Source organism: Spermophilus citellus (assembly GCF_964194105.1).
Source record: "Spermophilus citellus genome assembly, chromosome: 2".
In the NCBI taxonomy this organism is placed as follows: domain Eukaryota; kingdom Metazoa; phylum Chordata; class Mammalia; order Rodentia; family Sciuridae; genus Spermophilus; species Spermophilus citellus.
Genome location: NC_138183.1, coordinates 85,530,809 through 85,537,727, shown reverse-complemented (window position 1 = coordinate 85,537,727; position 6,919 = coordinate 85,530,809). Strand labels below are relative to the sequence as shown.

General features: G+C 39.9%; 1 pseudogene across 1 annotated transcript; it reads left to right on the top strand.

Moving 5' to 3' along the window:
• The first annotated feature begins 3,479 nt into the window (after positions 1-3,479).
• Positions 3,480-4,008, top strand: LOC308640893 (large ribosomal subunit protein uL6-like; annotated as a pseudogene). Its single transcript has one exon. The product of its transcript is annotated as a large ribosomal subunit protein uL6-like (transcript).
• Positions 4,009-6,919: the final 2,911 nt, after the last annotated feature.

Sequence of the window (6,919 nt, the reverse complement as noted above, 5' to 3'; positions counted from 1 at the left end):
CCATGACTAGGAGTGAGTTTTAATCTCCATATCTGCAGGGCCTCTTCCTGGGGTGTCCCACTCGTAAATCAGAGCTTACTTTCAAGATGGAAAGAAGAGAAAGTCTGTTAATGATGCTGCCTCTATTCTATATTTTCCCATCTGTCTCCTTACATTTCTCAGGTATTCAGAGTGCTCATGGTTTTCACAATGACATTTTGAGATGGGTTGTCAGAGTGGTTAACCTTTTGGTTTGCTTTTATTTTCTTAGCAAAGAAAAAGAAAAAAGAAAAGGAAAAAGAAAAAGCTGATAGTAAGGAATAGAGATTTGTTAAAAGTTTGTATAGAAAGGAGACGATCAGTGGAGTAGAAAAAGAGGATTGAGCCGGAGGGAGGATGGACAGGAAAAGGGAGAATGGTGAAATGAAATTGGGCTTTATTACCTTACATGCATATGACTACATGACCAGTGTAAATCTACATCATGTACAACCCGAAGAATGAGAAGTTATACTTCATTTATGTATGATGAGTCAAAATGCATTCTACTGTCATGTAGAACATTTAGAACAAATAAAAAGTGGTACCATATGTCAAAATGCACTCTACTGTAAAATAAATAAATAAATCAATAAATAAAATATAATTAATTATGTTTAAAAAAAAAAGAAAATAAGAAAGATGGCTTGAAGGCATTGCAGGAATCAACAGAACTCACCCATTCCAAGACTCAAGGGCCTATCCTATAAACTCATTTAAAAGACTTGTTTGAGAAGAGACCTCCTCCAAGCACATTTTTTTTTTGCAGTGATCTATCTAGGGAATTGGTTTTTGGATTAATTTCCCCTTGTTCAACTACCCAAGTACAAATAGGTGGCTGCCGCTGTGGTCCAAACAGACTCAGCTATTGGAAGCAGACCTTTGTGTTATCCATGTGATGCTGGTTTTTATTTCATTTTGTTTTGATACCAGGGATTGAACCCAGGGGTGCTTAACCCCTGAGCTGCATCCCAGCCCTTTTTATATTTTACTTAGAGACCGGATCTCACCACGATGCTTAGGGCCTCACTAATTTGCTGAGGCTGGCTTTGAACTTACAATCCTCCTGCCTCAGCCTCCCAAGTTGCTGGGCTTATAAGTCTGGTATGATGCTGGTTTTTAGGTAAGCAGAATGCAGGAGTTGGGTCATGAAGGATTCTGCAGAGATTTCAAAAGAAAGTGTGGGAATCTAGGCAGAGCACGGCAGGGTCAGAGAGCTTGCAATTAGTACCTAAAAGGGAAAAAAATGAAGTCGTGAGAGTAAAACTGAAGCTGAACTGGAGACCCCGGGAAATTAGAGATATCAGGAATGTGGAGCATCTACCAAGGAAAGCTTCAGACAGAGAGCAGAGTCAACCAAAAAGAGAGTTCATGTGGGCTTCAGCCAGCAAGGCTACAGGGGCAGAGCTGCTCAAGCCTTCTGGGGGGGGGGGAAGGAATGGTGAAATGCATCTAAATTTTCCATACATGCGCGCGCGCGCACACACACACACACACACACACACACATACGTATATCTCACAGTGACTCCCACCTTCATGTATGTCCACAAGGCACTAATTTAAAAAATATATAAATAAATATCTATTCCCTTAAGTACAGGGAAGGGAATAGAGGGAGGAAGGAAGGGTGAGGAAGGGGAAGTACTGGGTACTGAATTAGAGCAAATTATATTCCATGCTTGTATATAATTAGGTCAAAATGAATCCTAATATTATGTATAACTAAAAGGAACTAGTAAAAAATAGAGAAAAAAAGAAAAAAGAAACATGGCAAAATGGGCCCCCTAAAGTGTAGGAGAGAAAATTGTGTCAGGAGATTATGAGGTTTTCTTCTGCAGTGCTCAGGACATAGGTGCAGGGGTGTTGTTGGCTTGGGATTTTGCTGGGCGGGTACAACTAAAGGAGAGGGCACAAGGGCACAGCAAGTGTCTGCAGGGGAAACATGATGATGGATTGTGGAATCTCAACAGGGTGAGAAGACAAATGAGGTCATGAAAGGTATAAAGGACGCTGAAAAATGATAGGAGCGGCCAATGGGAGATTCCAGTGGCAGTTGAAGAATATTGAATCAAGATTGTTGGAGGGATACAAAAAAAAAAAAAAAGGAAAAGAAAAAGAAAGAAAGAAAAGAGATGATGATGGTGATTCAGGTTGACTCTTTAAAATTTTTTTTTTTTTTTAGTTTTAGATGGACACAATACCTCTATTGTGCTGAGGATCAAAACTAGGGTCTCATACATACGAGGCAAGGGCTCTGCCATTGAGCCACAATCCCAGGCCCCAGATAGCCTCTTAAAGTGAAAATTTTGGAGTTAGTAGAGGAATGACATGGTCTAGAACATTCATGAGTAGGTAGGTAGATTACTGCAACAAGCGCAAGTTAATCTGATTATTTAATCTGCTAATGCATGTTTCTATGTAACTGAGTAGGTTTAGAGATGGGGGCATAGTTTAGAAGCAGAGGTAAGGAGCAAGGGGAGAACCTACTCATCTTCAAGCCTTGTTGAACATTGGGTGTGAAAACAAAAGCAGCCATTGCTTGAAAAGGCTGTCCTTGAAGTGGAGGTGAAGGCAACTTTCAGAGAAAAGGTTGCAAGCATAGGGGATTTTGAGTTGTATAGAGAATAGGGAAAGGTGTTAAGGATTTATGAAAAGTGGTAGATTGAGTCAGATTAGAGGAAGTACAGATTCCCATGGGGATAGAGCATAAGGAATGAGACATAAATCTGAAGAGTGGACTCTGTCCAGACTGCAATGGCAGAGTGCAGTCCATGATTCAAATAGTTCTGATAATTTTGAGGAGCCATGGAAATCAGATCTTATCATAGCTTCCACTTTGAGAATGATGAAAGTCAGCTTTTCATCATTGTGACAAAAATACCTGAGAAAAATCAACTTAAAGGAAGAAAAATTTATTTTGGCTCACAATTTCAGAGCTTTCAGTTCATGGTCAGTTGGCTCCATTGTTTTTAGGCCTGTTAGGAGGCAGAAACATCATGGCAGATGGAAATGGTGGAGGAAAGCTGCTCACTTCATGGCAAAGGGGGGGGGGATAGATAGACAGATAGATGGGGGGGGGGAGGAGTTAAAAACAAGATATATCTTTCCAGGGCACGTCCTAGTGATATACTTCCTCCAACTAGGCCCCACCTCCTACACTTTTGACTACCTCTCAATAGTCCATGGAATTATCAACCCATCAATGTATTAATCTACTGATGAGATCATAACCATAACGGCCCACCCCCACTCCCTGTATTCTAAACATTGCTGCATTGGGGATCAAGCCTTTGACACCTGAGCCTTTGGGGACAATTTCATATCCAAATTATAACAGGAAATATCTGTTACATGTGTAATGTGAGGTTGAGAGGTACACAAAAGTTTCTCTGGATGTTCCTTACATTGTGTTAAGGAAACTTTAAGAGTGGGTGAAGCTTTGCCGCATCTACTGTGAGAATGAAGACCATTCTCAGCAGTCAGACTGTTGACAGTCCAGAAAATGTCGATATTACTCTGAAGGGATGCACAGTTATTGTGAAGGGCCCAAGAGGAACCCTCTGGAGGGATTTCAATCATATCAATGTGGAACTCAGCCTCCTTGGAAAGAAAAAGAAGAGGCGTCGGGTTGAAAAATGGTGGGGAAATAGAAAGAAACTGGCCACTGTTCGCACCATCTGTAGTCATGTACAGAACATGATCAAGGGTGTTGCATTGGGCTTCCGTTACAAGATGAGGTCTGTGTATGCTCACTTCCCCATCAACATTGATATTCAGGAGAATGGGTCTCTTGTTGAAATTTCTTGAGTGAAAAATACATCCACAGGGTTCGGATGAGGACAGGTGTTGCTTGTTCAGTGTCTCAAGCTCAGAAAGATGAATTAATCCTTGAAGGAAATGATATTGAACTTGTTTCAAATTCAGCCGCTTTAATTCAGCAAGCCAAACAGTGAAAACCAAGGATATCAGAAAAATTTTGGATGGTATTTATGTTTCTGAAAAAGGAACAGTTCAGATCCAAGAGTTGTCCAGTCACAGAAACACGTCCTGGAGTCAATTTGATATTTCAGTGATGCAATAAAAGATCTCTATTGACTTTTAAAAAAGAGTGGGTGAAATAAGAAGTCTCTCCAAATGATGAGTTTTGTTTAGAAATTTTGAGGTAAATATTCAAAGAAGAATGATAAGAGACAGCTAAGAGTTATTTGAATTTTTTATAATAAGCTTTTGGGGCTGCTTAATTGAAAAAAACTATATATTTTTATGCTATGATAAAAAGCAAAGAAATAAAAACATATTCATAATTTTTAGAGAGGATGTGAATTATTTTATAGAAAGAAAACTGGATAAAATGAAATGAAGCATATCTGCAAAGACTGCCAATTGCCCATTGTAACATCCATTCACCTCTTCCCCCTTAATAATGGAACCTCAATATATAGCAGGGCACATTGCTTTTCAGGAAGTATTTTCCCAGCTTCCCTTCAAACTAGATGGGGCCAAATTATTCTGGCCAATGGTGGATTCAAGATGGCCACAGATTCTTTGGCCCTCCTTCAACTGAAAGATGGTCTATAGCCACGCCCCCCTTTGAATTGGTCAGATAAGAAACACAGACTATACGCAGAGGCCATGCACAGATGTCCTAGTTAAGAGTCCCATTGAGCTCTCCACTGACAGCCAGTTATGTGTGGAAAATGTCCTAGACATCCAGCCCAACTGAGCCTTCAGATGACACAGCTCCATCTAACTGTAACTGCTTCTGAGTGACAACTTCCCAGTTGAACACAGTCCATCCACAGAGCTGAAGATAATAAGAAGGCAAAGCCATCATGTTCTGGTACAGTTTCTACACAGCAACAGGTAACTAGACTGGTGTCTTTGAGGTAGATGGCACTGTTGTTTTCATTTTTATTGTCTTTCCTTTGAGAGGATCATACATTCATTCCTATGGCCACATTACATACATATGCCTCCCTCCAGGAGAAGTATTCCCTGCTTCTCAGTTAATGTAAGTCTAGTCACATGGTTGGCTTTGGTTAATGGAATATGAGCACAAGTGACAAATGGCCCACTCAAGTAGATACTTTAAGAGAAATTGCGTAGATCAGCCATTTCCTTCCTCTGTCATCAGACTGAAGCTGCTCTTCAGTTTGGGTTCCTGTATGAGTTTTCTGAAGTTGATCAAATACCATTGAGTAGGTAGCTTAAATCGCAGAAATGTATTTCTCATAGTTTATAAAGAACAGAAGTCATATATCAAGGTGTCCTCAGGGTTGGTTCCTGCTGAGAGCCATGAGGGATGGATCTGTTCCAGGCTTATGGAGGCTCACCTTCTCCCTGACTTCATTCTGCACCTGTGTCCTAATTTCCTCTTTTTATAAAGAAAGATATCAGTTACATTGAGTTGGGGCTGTTGATGGAATTTAATTACTTCCTTCAAGACCCCGGTTCCCTAATATGGCTATATACTGAGGTATTACATGAATTTTGAAGGGACAAATTCAGCTTACAGCAATCCTCAAATAGGAGTAAATATGGAATAAAGTGAGAAAAAAAGACATTGTAAGCCCCTAATATTTTGGAGTTTCTTGTTTCAGTTTAGTGTAGCATAAGATAATCAGTACAGTCTGGTGAAAAGATGAGCACATTCTTCTGTCCCTCTTCTTCCTTCATGTTGCTTGGGATGTGGACAAGAAGGTTGACATTCTTAGCTTGCACTGTGAGGTGCATGCTAAGGATGGCTGCTATGTTTACTGTCTTGCCTTCATGGGAAAAAGAAACTTCTATCTAATTTAACACAGAAGGGAAAATTAGGACAAAGCTTCCTTAATTAGAATTGTGCTTCAGAGAGCTCTGATTGGACAAGGGGTGTGGGGAGAGGCAAATAGGTAGGGAAAATGCAAAGAGAGGATAAAGAACCCTCTTGTTGTAAATTTGTCTGTAAATTACAGTGGAACATGTGTATTCTGAGGGTTCTGCATCTGTGGAGTCTGCCAATCTAGGGTTGAAATATTTTGAAAAAATAATTATGTATATTTTGAAACATGTACAGACTGGTCTTGTCATACTCATTAAACAATACAAAATAATTTATATAACATTTATATTGTAATAGTATTGTGAGTGATTTAGAAATGATTTAAAGTATATGGAAGGGAGAGTGTAGCTTATGTATATATAACATTTTATATGAAGATGTTAGCTTAAGCAGATTTTGGTATCTTCCTGGGGGTCCTAGAACCAATCTCCCTTGGATTCTAACGGATGATTGTATAATTCAACGTCTTTTAAAAGACAGCCTTGTAAATGAGATTGTTGAGTAATCCCAGCAAACACAAGGTACACTAGAATCAGATATGGTCCCAAGCCATTTTGTCATTCCAGTTTTCAAAAAGAGGAAGAGAGATTGTGCAAACTATTGAATTATGGGCTTTATTTTATTTCCTGGAGTTCCAAGAAGAGGAAGTGGTTGGATCATCATTGGGGAGGCCTCATTTCCTAATGTGACAGATATATTCGACTAGGGTGCTAGGGCAGATGTGGTTGTGTGTACTTTGAAACTAAAGTACTGCATTTGAAAGGTTTTCAAGATGTCTCCACAGATCAGTTAGAGGAATATCCGTTGGATAGAAGATGGAAAGGTTGTGTGAAGGAGAGTTTCCAGCACGCTAGCTCTCCCTCATTCCTTGTCATGGAGCCCTCTCCATGGTAAGGGTTGGCTCCCCCTTGTGGTTGAAAATGGTTGATACTTGCCATGTGTGTAGACAGGGGTCTTCCTCTGGGAGCTTCCTTTCAGTAGTCAGGAAGCTTCTACTCCACATTGTGATAACAAAACTTTTCTCATATTTTATTGACTTCCAACCAGATTAAGAGTCCCTCTCTGGGTCAGTTTAGTT